This window comes from Notamacropus eugenii, chromosome 2 (assembly GCF_028372415.1).
Source record: "Notamacropus eugenii isolate mMacEug1 chromosome 2, mMacEug1.pri_v2, whole genome shotgun sequence".
NCBI classification, from domain to species: domain Eukaryota; kingdom Metazoa; phylum Chordata; class Mammalia; order Diprotodontia; family Macropodidae; genus Notamacropus; species Notamacropus eugenii.
Genome location: NC_092873.1, coordinates 275,190,530 through 275,213,250, shown reverse-complemented (window position 1 = coordinate 275,213,250; position 22,721 = coordinate 275,190,530). Strand labels below are relative to the sequence as shown.

At 36.6% G+C, this 22,721-nt stretch overlaps 1 protein-coding gene across 1 annotated transcript in view; it reads left to right on the top strand.

The window, feature by feature from the left end:
- PLPPR5 (phospholipid phosphatase related 5) overlaps positions 1-22,721 on the top strand; it is a 447,842-nt gene that overhangs the window by 231,903 nt on the left and 193,218 nt on the right. The window lies entirely within an intron of this gene.

The window sequence follows — 22,721 nt, the reverse complement described above, 5'->3', positions numbered from 1 at the left end:
TAGGTTTCTAAAACCTCAAATCAGTGAGGAGATGTTAAAGAAACCCCTAGCTTCCCTCAATGAATCCAGGTGAACTACAAACCAGAGTATTGTGCTAGAAAGTCTTCTTGCCCTCAGCAAAAGCTGATTAGCCCCTCTCAGGAATTTATATATGAAATATTAAACAAAAGAAATCTCTTCACTACACCTAAGCATGCTTCGGAATACAGGTTTTTAACCTGGAGTCCACAGAAAACCAAGAAGTCTGTGAATGGATTTTAAAGAGTCTGTGAACCTGAATGGGGGAAAAAATGCAGATTTATTTCCAGCCAGTCACCAAGATTAATTAAGCCCCTACTATGTACCAGGCTGGTACATGGTTTTAAATGCTGGGGATACAAATCAAGGGAAATGACAATTTAGCATTTTCTTCCATTATGAATTCACAAACAAAAACATTATTCTGAGATGTCTTCAATGGACTTCAACAGAAGGCCAAAGTGGTTCTTAACTCAAAAAAGTTTAAGAACTCCTGCGGCTAAACACTGGCTCAGGAGAGTTGAGTTAAATAAAAAATTCATGCCATGACCATACTCTGACAGCTTTATTCTTTGTATGAATTAATAAATACCTGTGAAAGAGAATTACTCAGAAGGCTTTTCAAGACTATGAAGAAGAGGCTCTTATCTTTGCAGAAACAGGCCCAACATTGGCCATAGGACAAGTTGGATGGTCCCTGCCCATTTCTCTTTCTCTCTCCTTTGTCCTCTCATCAATAGCAGTGCTAAAAACATCCTGATGTGTAAAGCTGGAAATGGAAGTAAGAAACAACACCTTTATTCCTCAGTAATCACCACCCTGGAGCTCTTGAAAAGAGAAGGAACAGTCCTAACACTGTTCCTCAAATATTGATATTGTGACATGATGTGTGGGGCCTAAGAGAACCTGGAACCGGCAGCACCAGAAAACATCAGTAACTTACTGGCTCATCACTATCATTCTTTTTTTCCTCTAATTCCTTCCATTAATCTCTCCAACCACAACACTAATTCTCCATTCATAGTTCATTCTCTGCAACTTTGCCTTCCACACCCAGATCACCTGCTACCTTGCCAATAATTGCCAATATTAAAATGTCTTGACAGGTCTTCATAGTGTGCGTGTGTTTGTGTGTGTGTGTGTGTGTGTGTGTGTGTAATTACCAGTTAGAGGCAGTGTGGATCCCCTTTCACTCTTTCATTTTCCATATCCACCTTTCCAATTCCATCTTTCACCTCTTTCAATTCAAGCCCCTTCTGAATCTAAAAGAAAATAACACGTTTAATACTGATGTTTATTTTTTTTGCCTCATGGGAAAAAAATGGAAAGCCTCTGCCTCCTCTTCTTATGGAAGGAAATGGTTTGACAGTATGTCACACAACTTTCAACCTCTTCCTACTCTACTAGAGACATGCTATCAAGGATTTGGAAACATCTGTAGACTTTCATAGAAGAAATCTTTCATGGAGAAAGAGTATCTCTGAGAATTATTTTATTTTGGATCTTTACATAATTTTGGAGAATTACACAATTTTGGCCTCAGAAACCATTTGGTTCAACTTCATCATCTTATGGATCAGAAAAATGAGACCCAGAGGGGTAAAGTCAGTGGTATGCTCATAAATGTTTAGTGACTGGTTCTCTGAAAACTTTTAAGTTTGATCTGCATTGTTAAAATTTTCTCTATCACCTACTTGTCTAGACAATTGACAAAATAATGAATCAAGCTCTGATTTATAGGTTTTGTTTGTTTATAGAGTGCAAATGCTCACACTGAAAATTAAACAGTCAGCTCTCAGGAGCCTGTATGAGCTGGATCCAGCACATCTCTGGACAAAGGAATTTGCTCTATAATGTACACACATAAAATGTATTAAGGGCAGAACTAGAACTAGAACTTTAAACTAGAACCTAACTCTCCTCAATCCATTTCAGTTTTTCCTAAATCTTAGATTATACTCTTCCTGTATCTAAAAAAAGCAGTAATTGACAATGGACTTTTTTTCTAGCTTCATTTACATTATATTTCACAAGTTCAGCAATTTCCTTGGATTAGATATTCCATCCATGGATGTAGAGCACCACTTCTCCAAGTACAAAGATGTGATAATAACTGTTTAACCACTGGGCTCCCCAGAAAAAAATGATCAATGCATACTCTCTTTTAAGTTTAATCTTACCAGTTTCTTAATTAGCTCTTTCTTAAGTCTAAACCATGAATAAACAATAAATGAAAGTCTAATTTGTAGTTTGTCAATTTGTTTAATTATTTGTTTTTTAATACAAGTCATAGTTAATAGACAAAAATTCATTCAGTCAATCAACGATCATTTTAAAATACCTATTAATTCCCAGGCATTGTGTTAGGTTCTTGGGTTACAAATGCAAAGAGTGAAATTATCATCAGCTATTTGGTACAATGAGTAGAATGATGAATTTGTCATCAGAAATTGCAAATCCTGCCTTTCTAGGTGTTTGAACTTGGGCAAGCCACTTAAATACTTCCTGTCTCAGTTTCTTCCTGTGTAAAATAATGGGACTGGACTCTTCTTCTGTTGCTTCTAGCTCCAATTCTATGAGGCTACTATCTCATCTCTCAAGAATCTGACATTCTAAATCCCTATCAGGTGACCCACACATTAGTCAAGACTCCACAATAGTAACAAGAGTGGGTCTCAAACAGAAGACTAAGTGCATCACTAGACCTGTCAAGTTTTCTAAGAACTGAAAGATTTCATGCTCAGTGTGACTTTTGAGAACTTAGGGTCACCTCCATATGATAATTTATCAGAGTGATAATTTAATGAAGGTCAATTCATTAGCTACAGGAAACATGATTATGTAAGAGAAGTTTATGTTTCATTTCCAGTAGTGACTGAAGAATCCTCAGAAAATAGTTGAATGTGTTTATACACCTATTTCCCACTGGAAATCTAAAGACAATATTTGATGTTTTTTCCACTAACTTCCTCTTCTCGTGCCTCATCCTGATATGATGATGACCCTGGATTCTGCTTTTAAATAATGATACATTTTACTTTGCTAAATAAACACTTCCTAATAAACAACATACCTATAGTCCATGCAAGGCAATTAGGTGAAGTGACTTGCCCAAGGTCACATGAAGAGTTCTGATGATGACAGTTCCATGAGTATTCTATTGCATTCCTATTCAATTAAAGCACTGTTTGTAGAGAAATACAGGGATATACTAATAAATAATTGACAACAAGACTCTCCAAAAAGAAAACAAAAGTTGCCTGTACACTTCCTTTTAAGTTTTCTCCATATTATTAATTCTTTCTTAAGTCTAAACAACAAACAAAACAATCTATCAAAGTCATTTGTTGTGCTTGCCAATTCATGATATTTAACGGCTCATACTGAAAATTTAACAATAGGCTCTTAACAGTTGCTGCAAAAAGATTAGATCTGCTCCAGTATACCCCTGGGTATGACCCTGGTAGTGAGATTGCTGAATGCAGTCTAGTAACATTTCTCATGTAATTTGAGTTTCTCAGAACCCTTATCATCTGGGCTAACAGGAGGTAGTTTTGGGTACTCAGATGTCAGGGAAGCAAAATCCAATCTCTAGCAGGTTGTGCCAAGCTAGAAAGGCTTTGAATGTGGGTTATATTTTTCTGACTCAAGGACAGCCAAGATTACTACAAAGAAACATCAAAAGATAGTTGACTGCAAGTTAACAGAATTTTCAGCCATAGTAACTCACTGTGGTGAGTTAGTATCACGAATATTCTTCTACAACAGGTGGAAAAAATACTCACATCAGAGTGGAAAATGAAGTATTTGTGGATTAGAAAACTTTATCTTTATAATGGTTTGAAATCTTACTGTAAAATAACTTGAAATATACCAAATTTGTATGGCATCCTACCATGTTAAAAATCTCCCTAGGGTAAATACCTTCAATCTGCATTTTGAAGTTTTCATTTTTCTAATTGAATTAGAGAATAGGATCCATTGTTATTTCCAATTGTTAGTGCCCATTCACTCAAAAACCTCTTGGGATTAATTTTCTCTTTTATTTCTTTAAAATTTTCTTCCATGCTACACTAAGATGCATTCCAGAAAATGTGGCAGGGGATCAGTCAATAGGTTTGGCAGAACCTCAGTTGTTTTGCTGTGACACATATCAAAAGGACTATTTTCATAAAGTATTTCAAGTGCCTTTTGTTTTAAGGGGAGTGGGGGCTGGGGAGCACTTATGTGACTGGAAAAAAAAGGTGAAAAGAATTAGAGTTGAGCACTTGTTCCAGAGACTGAGATCTTTGGATTTGTTCATCAACTCTAGGATTGAGTCCAATTCTCCATGGAGTTTATGGTCTAAATTCTGGATGTCCCTCTCTTCACTCTCTTAAATAGTTTCTCAAAAATTTGCTTTTCAATTGGGTTACTGTGGTTTATTTTAGGACTGTGCTTGTTCCATGGTTCTAAGTGAGAAACTTTGATACTAGAGGTAATTTTAAAAAAAAAGTTCTTGTTTCTAAACAAAAAGTGAGAACTGCAGGTCCCCAAAAGACCATTACATTATTCTCATTCCATTTTCTCTTGCTCTCATCACTCTTCTCCCCTAACCCACTCTGCCACAATTCAGTTTGATGCAACAAATACTAAGTAAGCTTCTGCTATAAGCAAAGCACTGTGCTAAATTCTGTAGATACAGAAATATTTCTGCAAGGAATAGACTTTGCCATGATGATAGAAACACCAACAAAAACCATTTACCCTTTGACTCTCATTTTTTTCTGAGTTCCTGATTTTGTTTTTGAGATTTAGCAGGGCTTAATTATGGGAGAACGACTGTGATACTACCTGAATTGGAAAAACAAATGGAAAGGAGTGTGAAGGCTTATTTCTGGCTTTAAAAGTGGTGGTTTGGAAGGCAGACTGTCTGGATCTTGACGTGAGGAAGAGGTGAATAGAATTCATTCACTTTGGAGCAAGGGCTGGAGTCTTTCCATGAAAAGTAAGTGCAAGTCAGAAATCTTATAGCTGTTTGAGCAACCTAGTCATGTGATAGTCAGGCCAGGCTGTATAACAAAAGAGTAGAAAATATAACCACAGACCCTAAGGCATGTTGGTCTGGAAAACATCGCTCTGGAAGAGCAATAGCTTTTGGTGGAGGAAGTAATGGCCATTGTAGTATAGTTGTTGGTGGTGGTCAAAACTGTCATGAGATACTATGAGAATGTCAGAGATTGGGTATTTTTATAGGGATAGCTGAGGACGATTCCACTGCTTGACTTTCTTCTCCTACTTAGTTTACTATTCTCCTCCAACTAAATAGCTTGGTACTTGATTTGGGGTCCCTGGTATGTAAATAGGGTGGGCATTGAACAAGGATTTGAGCCATACATTGTGCCCTCTTGGAAACCAGTGTATTGACATTTCAGAGTGAGGAGAATACATGTGTAACAGATACAGAAGAGGCTTTGTTCTTAAGGAGTTTGGAAGCTAATATTTAGTTATACAAAAATATGTGGAAATAGCTCTGATATAAAATGGAATGCACAAAGGAACAAATTAGGCAAAACCTCATGAAAAATAGTTCAGGTCCTCCTTGCCACTTATCTGGACCTAACTAATCCCCCAGCTTTTAACTTCTCTCATATATACTTTGAACAGAGGCCAAAATTATCTAACACACAGGTCTTATTCACCATTTTATTCCTTTCCTCAAAACTTTTAGTAACCCGTTTTTCCATAGGATATTTTTTTTTAAATCAGATATTTAAAGACCTCTATACACTACCTTCAACTACTTCTGCAACCTAATTTCATTTCAAGTTTAAACCAAACTGGATCACTGTTTCCTGAAATAAACAAGCTATCTCCAGATACTGTACATTCACTTAGTTTTCTCCCAGAGAATACTCATCTCCGCTTTTCAGAATCTTCTTCTTCGTGCCAGACTCGGTCGAATGCCACTTCACCTGATTCTGGGCTGACCTTCAGAAGAAGAAAGATTCCTTATCTCTCGTAGATATTACTATTCTTTCCCTAAAATATTCCTAGAGCTTTAATCTCTCTTGGACTTATTACTATACTTTATCTATTGTCCAATAAAATGTAAGTTCTTAAAGGCGAAGACTGCTGTGTTTCTGCCTTTGTATAATGAGTGCCTTGCACAGAATGAACATGTCTAACAGAATTTGAGTTTAATTGAGGGAAAGGCAATTTTTTTTCTTGTGAAGTGCCTTCTTTTCCATCATCCATCATCATCGTCATCATCATCACCATCATCACCACCACCATCATCATCATCCATCCATCCATCATTCCCAAACATCAGTCTTCTCTTCTTTACTCCTGTCTTCCTCCAATATGGTTTTCAAAACCCTCTTCATTGCTTTGTTGTTGTTGTGTTTCCACAGTCGAGCCTTAGCACTTCTGATGTTAGTCACACAGAATTGAATCATACTTTAGTATTTATCTTCTCTTAAATAACATTATTTTCAAATATCTATAAAAATCTAAGGTGAATGAGTTCCCTGTTTATCAACATCCATCTCTTTAGACTCTATTTTCTTTTGCTGGAGATTGTTTCTCTCTGTTTCTTTAAAATGTTATTCTCAAGAATTTCCCATGCCTCCTGGGCTTTATTCAGAGGGTGATAGGGAATCACTGAAAGGTTTTTTTTCTTAGTAATATGATTACAGCAATGTATTAGGAAGCTGGATAGTAGTGGTGATACGAAAGGGTGGGGAATTGGCTAATTGGAATAAACAGGAGGACACTATTATCTGGACTAAAAGAGATGAACATCTGGGTGAGGGAAGTTGTGGTATAAGTGACAGGAAAAATGATTAGCCTCGTGACAATTTATTATAGGAAGGAAACAAGTATTTATCAAGTGCCTACTATGTTGTCAACAAGAGCAGCTAGGTAGTATAGTGGATAGAGGGTCAGGTCTGAAGTCAGAAAGACTCATCTTCTTGAGTTCAAATCCAACCTCAGACACTTAATAGCTGTGTGACCCTGGGCAAGTCACTTAACTCTGTACTCTGTTTGCCTTCATTACCTTATCTGTAAAAAATGAGTTGGAAAAGGAAATAGCAAATGATTGCAATATGTTTGCCAAGAAAACCCTAAATAGGGTTGTAAAGAGTTGGACACAACTAAAATGACTGAACAAATGTGTGGGCGCTATACTAAACACTTTAGAAATATTAGTACATTTTATCCTCAACAGGGCTGTGAGGTAGATGCTAGTATCATTCCCATTTTAAGTTGAGGAAGTTGAGAAAAAGAGAGATTTAAAAACTTGCCCAAGGTCACACAACTAATAGGCTAGATTTGAACTCAGGTATTCCTGTTTTCAGTATTTACTTTGCCATCTAGGTACCCCATACCTAACTGTATGTGAAAGTGAATGAGATGACAAGATAAAAGACAAATTTGGGGTTTCAAGCTAGTGTGGTTGGAAGGATGGTAGTGTCATCAGAATTTCAATATGATAAGTTTAGTTAAAATGGCAAAATTTGTGATATGTAATAAATCTGATAATTTCTCTATCTAGATTTGAAAGTTTTAAAATATCAAATTGTTTCCTCCTCTGAATTTTCCTCATGTATTCTCACTTTCCTTATGTAGCAAATATGGTTAGTGTGCATGCATGAATTTTATCTATCTCATTTGGATTTTGGTTAAACAGCTGCTAAACTAAAGCTCTCAGCCCTGGAAATTTCCCTTCCATGCTACTCTTTCAGCTTGTGCATCATTAGTGTTATTCAGATGAAAATGCTATAAGGATACAATATTGCTAACAGATTGTACTCTTTCCCCCAAACTGCAACCCTACAGCTTGTTTTATGGAGCACATGTTTGCATGTTTAATGAATTTCTCAATAAATATCATCAACTCATTAGCATAAACTGCTATGGTTTATTTCATAGAGTAATTCAAAACTGTCCTATGAGTAAATGTGACTGCTGGAGTAAAGTCTGAATATCTCTATAGGAGGAAGGCACATACGGGAATGATGTATTTATGTGTAGCGTATGTACTTGGAATTTGGGTTACCTTGCAGATGTCAGTTCTTTAGTACAATGGTATTTCACTGAGTCTTTAATCAGTCACCAATTTTCCTCATCTCCAAGTTACTCCTTTGACTGTCCTTCGGAAACTTCCTGGAGCAATCAAAGGACATTTAGATGCTTTTTATGAATAGCCGTATAAACTTGTCCTAAGAAAGTAGTTTTTGATTGAAGTGCTGCCAAGAAATGTGAAGTTTAAAGGATCATAGATTTAGATCTGGATGAGATTTCAAAGGTTAGCTCAATCCTCTCATTTTGACAGATGTGAAAACTATGATCAAGAGAAAGATTAAGTTACTTGTCCAAGATCACACAGGTAGGAAGAAACAGAGACAGGATTTAAAGCCACCTTAATCTGATTCCAAAGCCTATGTGCTATTTTCACATGAGGTGATGAGTTTCTTGAGAATAGGAAGTCTCTTGCCTTTCTTTGTATCACCAGCATTTAGCATAGTTCCTGGTATGCAGTAGGTACTTTATTCATGTTTATCGACTGACTTATTGACCTGGAGCATATAGTATATTAAGGTTTGCAAAGTATTTTACATATATGATCTTATTTGAGCCTCACAACCACTCGCTGAAGAAGGTACTACAAGTATAATTTCCCATTTTTATATTAGGATCAGGAAACCAAGACTTAGGGAGATTAAATAATTTGCCCCTGGTGACATAGCTAGTACATGGTGGAAAGATGTTTTAAGTAGAGTCTTCCCAACATTACTTTTCCTATGAGAGCAATGTAATTGGGGTGATGGTGAAATAAATGACAAACAGGGTATAGAGATATTGGAGTGAACTGAGTGACTGAAGTCAGGTAAGATTTCTTATGATATGCATTTAAACATAGCTCTGGATGGATTTAGACCTAGGAAGAACCTCAGAAGTCATATATCACTATCCCCAATCTTTACAAAGAAGAAACTAAGGTCCAAAGAAATTAAGTGATTTACCCAATGTCATATAGGCAATTGTTTTTTAAATCTTCAGCACTTAGCAGATTATTTTGTGTATAGTAAGTACGTAAGAAATGTTTGACATTTACTCATTAATCTCACTCACTAGTGACTCCTGATTTTTTAAAATTGGAAAATTTTCTCAAGAGGTTTAACCTAAAATTGTGTGATATTAATACCTTATGCTCACCTTGCCAGTCTTGTTCTTTTCTCCTCTGGCTCCCCAATTTATGAAGACTAGAAGGTTATATGAGATCAGGTATAGTGATATCGCCCATGTAGACTGAAACAATTGCCTCTGTCTTTCAGTATACACCCAGAAATATATAAGAATCCTGAGGTCATCCTTATGTACTCTTGCACTGTTCCCAACCAACCCTTACACTTAGGATAAATATGGTAAAATTAATTTGGGTGATGGAGGCCATGATTACTATGTCAATTAGTGAATTACATTTCCAGATTAATAGATTGCCTCCTTGTGATCCACAGGAATTAATTTAACATTTTGAGGAAAACACCAAAGATTATTATATTACACTGAGATGAACTTAACTGTCATACCCTAGGATAAAAGTCTATTTCTGAATTGGTTACAAAGGATCTGTGAATTCATACAAGAAAAGCTTTCATAAAAATTCATGTCATCTTAAGGCTTCAAAGTATTCAGTAGGTTGAAAAAATGACAACTTTAAAGAACTACTTTAGTTTTATCAAATTCTAAATCTTTCTTAATTTTTTTCTCCCACAATACTACTTACATAGTTGGGTACTTACATTTCCATTTTTGAATTTTAGATCATCAAAGTCCCTAGGGCACACGGGTAGCCCAAAAAGTTACTCAGGGTGTAAAGTACCCTATGGATCAGCAGTCATTTAGAACATAGCCTATGATCTCCCACTAATATGTTTGCTCTTACTAGTCAGTCAAAGGACATATTACAAGCAAAAGCATTTAATTATACAGAACAGCAAATAAATTGGCCATGTGGTAAATAGCTTACCACACCACCAATAGAAAACTTTTCTTTGAAGGTTCACACATAGAGAAAACTCATGTTCAAAGTATATGCGTGACTACATCAATTCACACCTCCAAAACTGTGTCGACTGTTATATTCTGGTGGTATCAGAAGCTGCATATTCTGTTCTCCACTGTGTATATCATCCCTACAGGAATTTCACCATTGATTTCCTGGCTGGCATTATATCACATCTCTGCCACTCAATACCCCCCCTTACCTCCTGCCACCTACTGGTTCATTTACAGTGCTCAGCTACATGCTAGATAGCATGGTATATAAAGTTTAAGTCCCCAAAGTCTGGTCCATTGCTTCTTGACTCGTATAACTCCTTATAGACTCTCATAACAATGTTCCTATCTCCCCTTTTCAAAGTAAACGGAGGCAAAGAGGACTCTGTAACAAATTTCACAAACTTCGATGTCCTCATGCTCTCTGATAGAAGCCCCAGACATTTAGGTGCACCTTCACAGGACAAAAATATGGCATCTTCCTTCTTATAAATTGCCTTCCCTCTTTCTATGGGTATAATCACCTCTTCAGACTCATAAGGCCTTTATCATAAGGGTATCCCAAAAAAGCATCTGCTTCCACATTGGGAATTCCTGACCTGCAATGCCTGCTGCATTCATAGTTGGATAGTCCTGCTAACCATCTCTTCTGGGAGCATCCAACTTAAAGGTTGTGCAAACTTGTGGCATATGAATGCAATGGAATATTATCATGCTATATGAAATGATGAGTGGGCAGATTTCCTAAAAACCTGGAAAGACTTACACAAACTGATGCTAAATAAGGTGAACAGAACCAGGAGAACATTGTATGCAGCAGCAGCAACATTATGTGATTAACGATGATAGTCTTAGCTCTGCTCAACAGGATAATGATCCAAGACAATTCCAACAGACTTGTGATGGAAAATGTTAACCACATCCAGAGAAAGAACTATGGAGTCTGAATACAGATTGAAGCATACTATTTTCACTTTTCCTGTTTTTTCTTTCTTGTGGTTTTTCCCTTTTGTTCTGATTCTTCTTTCACAACTTGGCTAATATGGAAATATATTTAACATGATGGTACATGAATGACCTGTATCAAATTGCTTGCTGTCTTGGGGAAGAGGGGAGGGAGAAAAATTGGGGCTTCAAAATGTCACAAAAATGAATGTTGAAAACTACCTTTGTGTGCAATTTTAAAAATATATAATACTATTAAGGAATGAAAAACGACAATGCCTTCTCTCAAGGATCTCACAATCTAATGTAAGGAGGGAACATGCAAATAGCTATGTTCAAATAGGATAGAGATAAATTGGGAACAATCAAAAGAGGGAAGATACTAGAAGTAAGAGGGGTTGGGAAAGACTTCCTGAAAAAAGTCGGGTTTAGCAGGGACTTGAAGGAAGCCAGGGATACCAGGAGGTGAAGATGAAGGAGAGTATTTTAGGCATGGGGAACAGGCAGTACTGCTTAATGGACTTGCTTAGGTTTTCATAAGTCAACACTAGGGCAGTTGACCAGATTTAAAAGCCCATTCTTTCCCAAGGTATTATTTCCTGAAATATTTTGAATGTTTCTGAAATTAATACAGGAGTATGGGATTCCAGTTCATGCCCTATCCAATCCATCTTCCATACGCTTTTCAAAATACATAATCTTCCTAAAACACAAAGGTGATCATGTTAATTCCCTTCAGTGGCTCCCTATTGCCTCTAGGTTCAAATACAACTTCAAACTTGGCCCTGGAAGCACTTTGCTTTTGATTTAACACATCTTTACAGATTTATTTCAAACCATGCCCCTTCAAACAGTTCAAATTCTAGCTAAGCTGTCCAACTTACTGTACCTTGAACTAGGCATTCTGGTGGCAGAGTGGATAGAGTGTTGGATCTGGAGTCAGGAAGACTCCTCCTCTTGAGTTCAAATTTGACTTCAGATGCTTTCTAGCTGTATGACCCTGAACAAGACACTTAACCTTATTTACCTCAGTTTCTTCATCTGTAAATGATCTGGATAAGGAAATGGTGAACCACTGCTGTATCTTTGCCAAGAAAACCTAAATAGGATCATGAAGAGTTGAACATGACTGAAAAAAGGCTGAAAACAACAATAAACTTTTCTCTATTTGTATGGGCTGGGCAACCTGTATGGAATGCCTTTCCTTCCCTTATCTCCATCTGAGAAATGTTACATTCCTTCAAAACTCTATAGGAAGTCATTTCTGATACCCTTGGTTAGAACTCTTTCTATCTCTCTATCCCATTCTCAGATTAGTGAACATGTGCGCGAATATATATATATATATGTACGTATGTATCTATCATGTGTCTATCTATCTACATGTATATATATATGTGTGTGTGTGTGTTGTTGTTGTTGTTGTTTTTGAGTTATTTCTGTCATGTCGGACTCTTCATGATCCCATTTAGGGTTTTCTTGGCAAAAATACTGGAGTAATTTGTCATTTCCCCTCAAGCTCATTTTAAAGATGTGTGGAAATTGAGGCAAACAGGATTAAGTGACTTGCCAAGGATCATACAGCTAGTAAGTGTCTGAGGCTAGATTTGAACTCATAAACATGAAGCTTCCTGATTCCAAGCCCAGTGCTCTATCTACTGTGCCACCTTGTTATTTATACTCACACATACACACACACGCATGCACACACACACACACACACACACTCTACTCTTGACGTATTTTAGTCCCTTTTCCTTGGAAGTCTAATTCTGATACTTCTCCACTGAGCCATTCTCTTCTCTAGTCCATCCACCCCCATAACCAGATATACATATAGCTAAAGTATAGATAGATATAGATGCAATGTCAGATATGAATGGTGTCATGGTCTTAAGAAAGTTACAATCTGATAGGGGGAGTAGTCATTTATACAAATATCTGTGATGAAAGGGAGGGTGATAACATACGCACAAAGGAGAGATCCAGGCACATTGTTAGAAACATTTATTTCACCTATTTTTCTGCCCCACTCCCACCCTCCACTTTCTGGTTGTGGGGGCGGGGTGGGGAAGAGAAAGGTTTCATTGAGGAGGGATCAGAATTAGACTTTCAAGAAAGGAGGGGGGGATTTCAACACATCAAGAGTGGAATCTACTTCCATCACTGGAGATGGAGTGAACAAAGAAAGTGACCTAGGAGAAGATTAACCTAGAACGATAGGAGAGCAATCTAGATTGATTAGAACAGGGAATATGTCGATCAGTTAGCCAATAAACATTTATAAAGTTGAGTAGTACATAATCCCAGCTTGGAGATAGTTTATGAGTATCCTAAATCCCAGAGTTAGGATTCTAGATGGCAGAGCATGTATCTATATAATACAAATAAAATAATATAGACTTGGTAAATGTTTAATTAATATTGATCAAATGAATGATAGATGACACTGGTTCTCTTCATTTCCCACTGACTGCTCTCTTTTGGGCTTTATCATACTTCCCAGAAACTGCAAGATCACAGCAACCCTAAAATTCACACCTCATTAGTATCTGCTTTGGACCCCTCTTTCCCTCTTATTGGAGAGGGAGGGAGGAGGTGGATATTGGAAGACTCTTTAGATATTCCATTTAAGGAGAGAACTCACGATAACCATCTCTTCTTTTCTCACTTAGCTGTATGCCTCTGGACTTCATCATGTGCCCCACCAACTATCCACACCCCTGATTTTCAGCTTTTTAAAAAATGTGTTATCTTCTCAATTAAATTGTGAACTCCTTTGAGGGTAAGGACTATCTTTTGCCTTTCTTCTTATCTCCAGCATTTATTTAGCACAGTGAATGGAATACAGTAGGTGTTTAATAAATATTTAGTAATTCACTGATTAATTCCGCTTCAGAGAAATTAGGAAATGTTTTATATATATATATATATATATATATGTATATATATATATATATATATATGTATATATATATATATATATATATATATACATATATATATATATATATATATATTATAACACCTAAGTGAACTGCATAGGCTTTAATAATGACATATGATATGGAAATTATTTCATCTGTTTTTCAACATACAATTGTATCAAACATGGTAGAAAATGGTAATGCTCATTTATACAAAGACACGAGTTGCTGAAGTAGCATTTATAAAGCCCTTTGATGAAACTGATTTCTGAGCCTTGTTATCTTACTTGATCCTGGACTCTATTACTTCTCAATAATTGACTGGTTGCAGTTCTCAGGCTTAACGTATTTTCATTTCTTCCTTATCTCCAAGAGCAAGAAAAAATCAATTAATTTTTTGACCCAAAGATAAGCAATATCAGTTCTTTGCACATAGTCACCATATTTTAATCATTTTTAGATCGTTTCTACCTGAATGAGAAAGGGAGTCAATCCTTCAGATACAAATGCCTACTGTACAACAATCTTTTTGAGGGTTTTATGATAGTTTTATTGCTATGTTTAATAGTTAGAGTTATATGCTATCAATTCAACCGTAATTCGTGCTTTCTGAATTTTATAACTCAGTAATAAAAATACAGTTGGTCTCATACTTGACTTAAAGATGCCAAGTGGGAGGCAATTGAATTGAAAGAGATGATTGCTACAGAGGAATGCACCCATATAAAACATAAATTGTTAAATTATCATTATATCTATATAAGGTTGTCACCTGGACAAGATTTACCTGGACCACTCAGAAAAGTAAAGGTTTACAACTGGTACCTGATATGACCCTCTGACACACCTTTAGCTGCATCAACTTAGAAAAATTATGTTTTGTTTTGTTTTTTCATTCTGAAACCTCCCTAAGCTTTGGTTTCTGAATAGTTCAGCAATCTGGCTCATCTCATGCCAGAGACATGAAGAGTGAAAAGCCCCATCTTATTTATTTCCTACCCCTATCTTCTACATTCCTCTTCATCATGACCAAATCACAAAGCAAAAAGTCAGCTTGGGAACATCCGCTCTTTGAGGGCTGTGTTTTTGCCCTTCTTGGTATTCTTAGTATTTAGTATAGTGCCCAGCGTGTAGCAGATATTTAATAAATGCTTGTTAAATGACTAACTTACTTACTGCACTTCTACATTAAGAGATACTATGGATGAAAACTAAAGAGTAAAAGGCCAGTTTGTCTCTTTTATAAAATATTATCCCCCTAATCTGCATATTTCATGGTATAGACTAAAATAGTAATAGGGCAAATGAGTTATAAATGCTCATGGTAAGAGTGAGAAAATGGTTGCTCCAATACATAGATGCTTCCACACAGTCACACAGCATCACCTGTGGGAAGTCTCATCAATTTACCCCCAAATAAAGGACAGTTGGAAAATCAACATGAGATTCTTTGGACTATTCTCTGACTCCTGCACTTTCCTATCACAATAAACATGTCCTGTCTATGTTTTCTGCTTTCTACTTCACCTAACATAGGAACCCTTTTTGATTCCACTAAAATATGACTTTATGCAAAACAAAGTTACAAGGATCAGTTAGTTCCATGGATACCCTGTGCCCCCTCAACCATGGGGCATGTGAAAGCAACCTCAGATTCAAGACATGAATTGAAGGATAAATATTGGAGAGATAATCCTTGATTTCCCATTTAAGGAGAGTGCCCAGGATAGTCAGCTCTTCATTTCCTACCAAGCTGCACTACTCTGGATTTCACCATGCCTCATTATCAGCTACCTTCTTCTGCTTTTCCATTTTTTTAAAAATTATTTTCTTCCCCCTTTAGAATCTGAGCAACTTGAAGGCATCTATTCATTATCACAGCCCATGGACCCTCATTGATGTTTCTCTTTGACTAGACCATTCAGAGACTATATTGGTCTTCAATAAAAGGCATTAAACAGCATGGAAAGATAAATGAAACAGAAAATATCTCAGATACATGCTGGGGTGTCCTCCACCTCAAAATCTCACTCCACTAGTAGGGAAAACATGTGATCATGATACACATATAGAACACACATGGTTAATAGATAATATATAAAAACAAGAAAACCTATGATTCTAGAGCAATGAACTAGTTTGAACCCTTCTTTGTTTCTGGTGATGCCATCTTCCCTGCAACACTACACACAGCACAGAAAACTACCATTTTCTCCACTAATGTAGACATCTGCTATCCTCTGAGATACTCTTCTCTATTGGTTATCAGCTAAGATATTTTCTATTCCATTTGCTGATTCTCCCCTGAATTTCAATTGCTATGAGGTATTTCCTCAAAGGGATGGGACAGGGTTTATGAGCTCCTTTATCCTGTAGCCTCTGGAATTATATCAGTTCTTTTGAAAACCATATCTGCAGTTATGGCCAATAAGTCAAACCCCTAGGCTTAGATAGTCTGTATTTTGAACTTCCTACTTTTTGCCTTAGCTTCCATTTCCTGAATTCACTCTGCCATTTTGGTTAGGTGAATACATTCTTTAAAAATAAACAAACGAACAAAAACCAAAGGAAAAAGGAACTCACCAGGTTCCTGGTTGTAAACCCTCATCCAAGAAAATCTCAGAAACTTCAGCTTGCAGCAGCAGAAGAGTTGGCAGGGCAGATGACTTTTGTTCTAACATTCTGCCAGCATCAAAATTACTATCCCTTACGTATGTTATTAGTCAGCTGAGGTAGTGAAGTGGATAGAGTACTGATCTTGGACACAGGAAAACTTGAGTTCAAATGCAACCTCAAACACTTGATAGATGTATGACTGTGGGCAGGTCATTCAGCTCTGCCTAAAAAAATAGCCCTTCCTGGATCATTGACTGTTGTGGCAGAGAAGTTTGTGTAGTTCAATGAAACTGTAAACTATACAATGCAGTGTAACCCAACATAAATAGGTCATAGTGAAGACCTTTGATGGGAAAAAAAGTCATCTACTGGAGAAGAAAATGACAAAGCACCCCACTATGTTTGCCAAGAAAAATCCATGGAGAGAAAACAAAACAAAACAAAGCAGTCCATGGGGTCACAAAAAGTTAAACATGAAAAAATGGTTGAACAACAGCAAAAAACGATACGCATTATTGTACTTTTTCATAAATGGGAGGTATTTAAGAAAAAAGGACAGAATGTGCAGGAAAAAGAACATTGATCTCAACTTGGATAGAGTCACTTGGATAGCCCTGGTATGGGAGTGGGTAGGAGAGGATTAAATTGGCCCTGGCCTTAGCCTAGTAGAGTCAGAAGACCATAAAGGCTGAGTTGAAGAGACTAGGAAAGTTTGGGGGAAAGTGAACCTGGAGGAGGAGATTTGGTAGAGTCTCAAGGCACTAGGATGAGAGTACTACACCTGGTAGTACTACACCTAGTAGTACTTCCAATGGCAAGGCAGGTGGAGGAGTAGGGTAGAAAGGCAGTGTTGAGGTTGAGGATAAGTTAAGCAGAGAAGACAATGGGAAACACTGTGCTGGTCTCCAGAGTAGACTCAAGGTGAATGGTGCAGAGGGATTTCTTGACTAAGATAAAATTTATTTATAATGTGTCTCTATTGTAAAATAAAAGGGGGTAGTTGTGTTAGTAAAAAAAAAAAAGAGAGAGAGAGAGAGAGAGATTGGGTCAGAGGACTGGAAGAATGACAAATCCATTCTCTCCTACTCACTACCTGGGTGATCTTGAACCACTCTACTTAACCTCATTTATCTTCAGCTTCCTCATTTGTAAAATGAGCTCTTCTTATTTTTTTTTTCCAGTTAGACAGTGAGATACAGTGGAGCTCTGGATTTGGAATCAGAGGACCTGATTCAAATCCCAGTTCTGAGTCTTCCTGCTACATAGGATAGGGACTGAACCTATGATTTAGAGCACTGTCATGTAAGGAAACTACCTCTATCAATTCAAGTTGGCACCTACTTGCGATTTTAGAGAGTAATCTAGAAGACTGAGAAGTTAAATGGCTTTCCCAAGATCACGAAGCTAATATATGACAGTTGAGACTTGTGGACAAGATCTTCCTAGTCCCAAGAAGAGTTCTCTATCTCCTACACCATGCTACCTGTGTGGCCTTAAGTAAATTGTTTCATCTCTTTGAGTCCTGAACTATAAAAATGGGGTGATTGAACTAGATGACCTGTTCATTAGAAAATGTACAATAATGTACATTAATAGGATAGTCCCATTAATATTAAATCTGCTATCCTTTGGTTTTTCTTAAGAAAAAAATTTCAGTGGGTATGTGAATCTAATTGAAGCTCCTAGGCAGGAGAGGCCTTTTGTCTAGGTTCAGCAAGTATTCTTGTACGTGCTATGAATTAATGGATCTTATAAAGGCTGCCCTGTTCCCCAATACCTCTCTCACATTGTTTATACTTTTTCACTTCGCAATAGTGCCTGAACCTCCCCCATCTGCTAGATATTTACTATTCTGGCTTAACAAGACAATATATTTTATAGCATAGACATTGAGCCAGGACTGCCAGTCATTCATGTTAAAGTTAAGTTTTTAAGCTCATACTTCCTAATAATTAGCTGATTTTGAAGATGGGTGTTATTTAGATTTGGATCCCATAGAGTGATTCACAACCTGCGACCAAGAAGATGGGATGCTTTCTGCAACACTACCAGGCTTCCCAGTTGTTTTTTGAATTTTTTTACTCCCTAGGATTGGACATAATTCTGACCCTCACTTGGGCATGATCTTGGAAGACGTTACAAAAGATAAAGAAAGCTTCTCCTCTCTCCATTTTTTTCTTCTAAGATGTCCACATAATGTTTATTCCTATACATAAGGGGGCAAATTGAATTATTTTGTTACTACCAAATATTGTCTTAGTGTCGGAACAAATGAAATTTCTTACTTTAAGAAAGCAGCTGCTAGCCTTAAAAATGTAACTTTTTCATAAAAGATGCTATATCTCTTTAGGGATCCAACTAAGTAATAGACCCTAAAACTTCTTTTTTTTCCTCTAAACTGATACTAATCATGCTTCAATATATAATACATGTATAATATATATGTATAGCATATACATATATACACATGTATATACATACATTCGTATACATATATACGTACATATATATGTATACATATTTATGTGTGTTCATCCTTCATTGCCAAAGAAGACCATGCCATCAGAGAAATGATGCCATGACTTGCACTTGACTTTGTTTTGAGTGAGGGAGGGCTGTGCAGGTCACCAGCCTCACTTCTCCTCCAGAGTCACCTGAATCCAGTGACCAGATATTCATTAGGATGACTGGAGATGACCCAGGATGAGGCGATTGGGGTTAAGTGACTTGCCCAAGGTCACACAGCTAGTGAGTGTCATGTCTGAGGTGAGATTTGAACTCAGGTCCTCCTGACTCCTGCACTGGTGCTCTATTCACTGCACCACCTAGCATCCCTAACATATATACATCATAGTCAGTCAACAAGAATTTATAAAACAACTACTACCTGCCAGGCACCCTACTATATGCCAGAAAAATAAAAAACAGACAAAAATAAAATAAACATAGTCCCGCTCCTAAAGAAGTTCGTATTCTAATGAGGGAGACAACAGTTTAACAAATACGTACATATATATGTATATGTGTGTATACAATACATACATAAATACATATACATATATGTATATACACATGCATATGTGTGTATATATACATACATGTATATGTATTTATGTATGTATTGTATATACATATATACACACATATATCTTTAAATATATGTGTACATACATGCACATACACACACAGCACACATATAATGAAAAGTTATCCCAGAGGCGAAGGCAATGAGAGGAGACTGGAGGATAGGCACAAAGATTTAATGAGGACTTGGGCTTAGGGAAAGCTTTAGCAGGAAGGGGGGTGGGGGGGTGGATTGTGGAGATGGAAGAAAGACCTTCCACAGAAAGCTGAATTTGAGCTGAGTCTTCAAGGTAGCTGGGGAAGCCAATATTCAGAGGTGAGGAGGGGGAGCATCCCAGGCATCAGAAATAGCAACTGAAAAAGTAATGAATTATAAAATGGAGTGTCTTGTATACTAGATGGTAGATAGAGTGTGTGGTGGAGAGTAAAGTATAAAATTATTTATGGAAGAATTTACTTTCTAAATAAGGTTCTAGATTAAAATAGTTTTGCTAAGACAGACACATTTTCCTGATTATTGAATTTTAGAATGTCTTACATTAGTAATTTTGTGTTTAAATTATAAATATTTTAACATTATAGAAATCATTAAAAAAAATTCATACTGGGCAGTAGAAAGAACTCAGTTTCACCTTAGTTCAAGTCTTCCTGAAGCCTTACCAATTCTATTGAAATAGATTCTTAATTGTTATCACTGTCTCCAGTCTCTTCATCCATTTTCCACATAGTTGCCAAACTGATATTTCTAAAGCACTTGGACTGACCATGTCTGTTCAAGAAGTTTCAGTGGCTTTCTGTTGATTCAAGGAAAAAAGATAAACATCTCTTTCTTACATTTAAAGCCTTCAACAATATGACTCTGATCTGCCTTTCCAATTCCCTTTCCATATAATCTACATTCCAAACAAACTGACCACTGTTTCCCATACATGTGAAATACTCCCTTTGGGGTTCATGTTTAACTGAATTCTAGAGGTAATCCTGAGGAATTTCTAAAACTGTACTTCATGAGCCCCCATCCAGCATGCTCCCCATTTATTATCTCTCAGATATAAATTATAATAGGGACAATTGGTATAAAATATCTTCTTCCTAACTCGAAGTCTATTTTCTCTTTGCAAATATGAAGTTCCTAAAAAAAAAAAAGTTTTGTTCAGGCAAAAGGAAAACATGTGACCAAATAATAAACTCATTACTTCTGATTATGGAATGTCCTTTTCTCCCTTTGCTGTGTAGTCTTCTCCTCAGGTCTAAGGTTCAGTGATTGTATAGTGCAGAAGCAGTCTTCATTTGGTGTCTAGTTTGTTCTTAGTGTTCTTTTATAACCCAATGCTTTTGTTACCATCAGATATTGAGGCTCCAAAGACACTTACCAGCACCCATGGCCACTGTTACTGATGCAGTGGGAACACATCTTCTGATCTTTTGAAGTTCACCACATCATCACACATTTAATGTATTTAGGGAAGAGGGAGTATAATAATCCCTATGAGTTTTCTTCCAACTCTTTATTGCTCTTTAAGGCACAAGGGTCTGCCTATTCAAGGCACTTCTGAGCTTAAAAGCTCCTGCAGTTTGACTGTTTCCCCGTTGAAATGATTGCATTCCTAGAATGACTTGCTATAAATGGCCCCATAAGATGTACTTGTTCTTTTCAACATATTGCAGAATGTTATCTGAATTGTATCATCTGCTTTCTTCCAGTACACAATATACTTTCACTCTGGCCAAATTGATTAAAGGCTTAGCCTAGTTTATATCTTTAATTGATTTATTGATTCAATCATCAAGAAGTCTGGGCCTTTTAGATTTATACTAATTGGAATAGGACAAGAAACTGCACCTTCTCTTATATGTGACCTTCCAAGTCTGGACTCTGTGTATTTGCACAGGTTGTGCCTAGTCCAAGAATGCTCTAGTTCCTCTATTTTGTCTCTTAGAACCTACAGGTCCCTTCAAAACTTATTTCTAGTACCACTTGGCATGTGAGGCTTTTACCTCTCTCCCCCTGTTGTCAGCACTGCTTTTCTTCCAAATAACTTTTCCCTTGCTTTGAAAATATTTTGTTTCTGCTTATTTGTGCACATGTGCCCATGTAGAAAATTGGCATTCTTAATCTGAATAAAAGACAACTGAAGAAGAACATGACAGCCATCTTCAAATCTTTCTTTCATGTAGAAGGAGGATTAGAGCCATTCTGCTTGACTCCAGAGGTCACAACTAGGAAAAATTGGTTGAAAGTTACAAAGAGGTTAACTCAGGATCAATATAAGGGGAAAAACAAACAGAACAAAAGACAACTTTCTAACAAGTAGAGGTATCCAAAAGTTGAATGGATTTCACTTGGAAGAAGTAGATTCCTCCTCTCTTGGATGAATATTTAGTGATATTGTTTTAAAAGGTGTTCTGCATCAAACATACATTAGGCTAGATTGTCTTTCAGATCCCTTCCATCTCTGACATTCTATAATTCTCTGAGTAGGACTTTAGAGAGACTTACATAACACTGTTTAAAAAAAATTAAATTAAAAAAATCACTGAAGGAAGACTTTACCCACCCTCAGAGAAACAGAGGATTAATAAGAAGAGTATGGTCTTACATAGATGCATATCAAAGTATATGTCTACATATGAGTATAATTATAGATATCTAAGCATCTGTATGTGTATGTAAGTATATGTGTGTGTATATATATATATATATATATATATACACATATATATATATATATATACGTGTACACGTGTATATGTATATGTATATGCCTATATACCCACATGCAGGTATATCTATCTATCTACCTATCAGTCTATCTGTCTGTCTGTCTGTCTATCTATCTATCTATCTATCTATCTATCTATCTATCTATCTATCTATCTATCTATCATCTGTCTCCAAGTTTAATTGTAGCCTTCTGGGCTGTGGAGGCAAGAACAAAGTAAAAAGTTCACAGCAGAGAACAAAAGAAAACTTACAAGGAAGCAAAAATGAGATGGACATCTCAGAACACAATGTATAGATTTTCTTGAAATGGAAATTTATCGCTGTGTGTTTTAAATCCTCTCTTATGCTTTGCTGTGTAC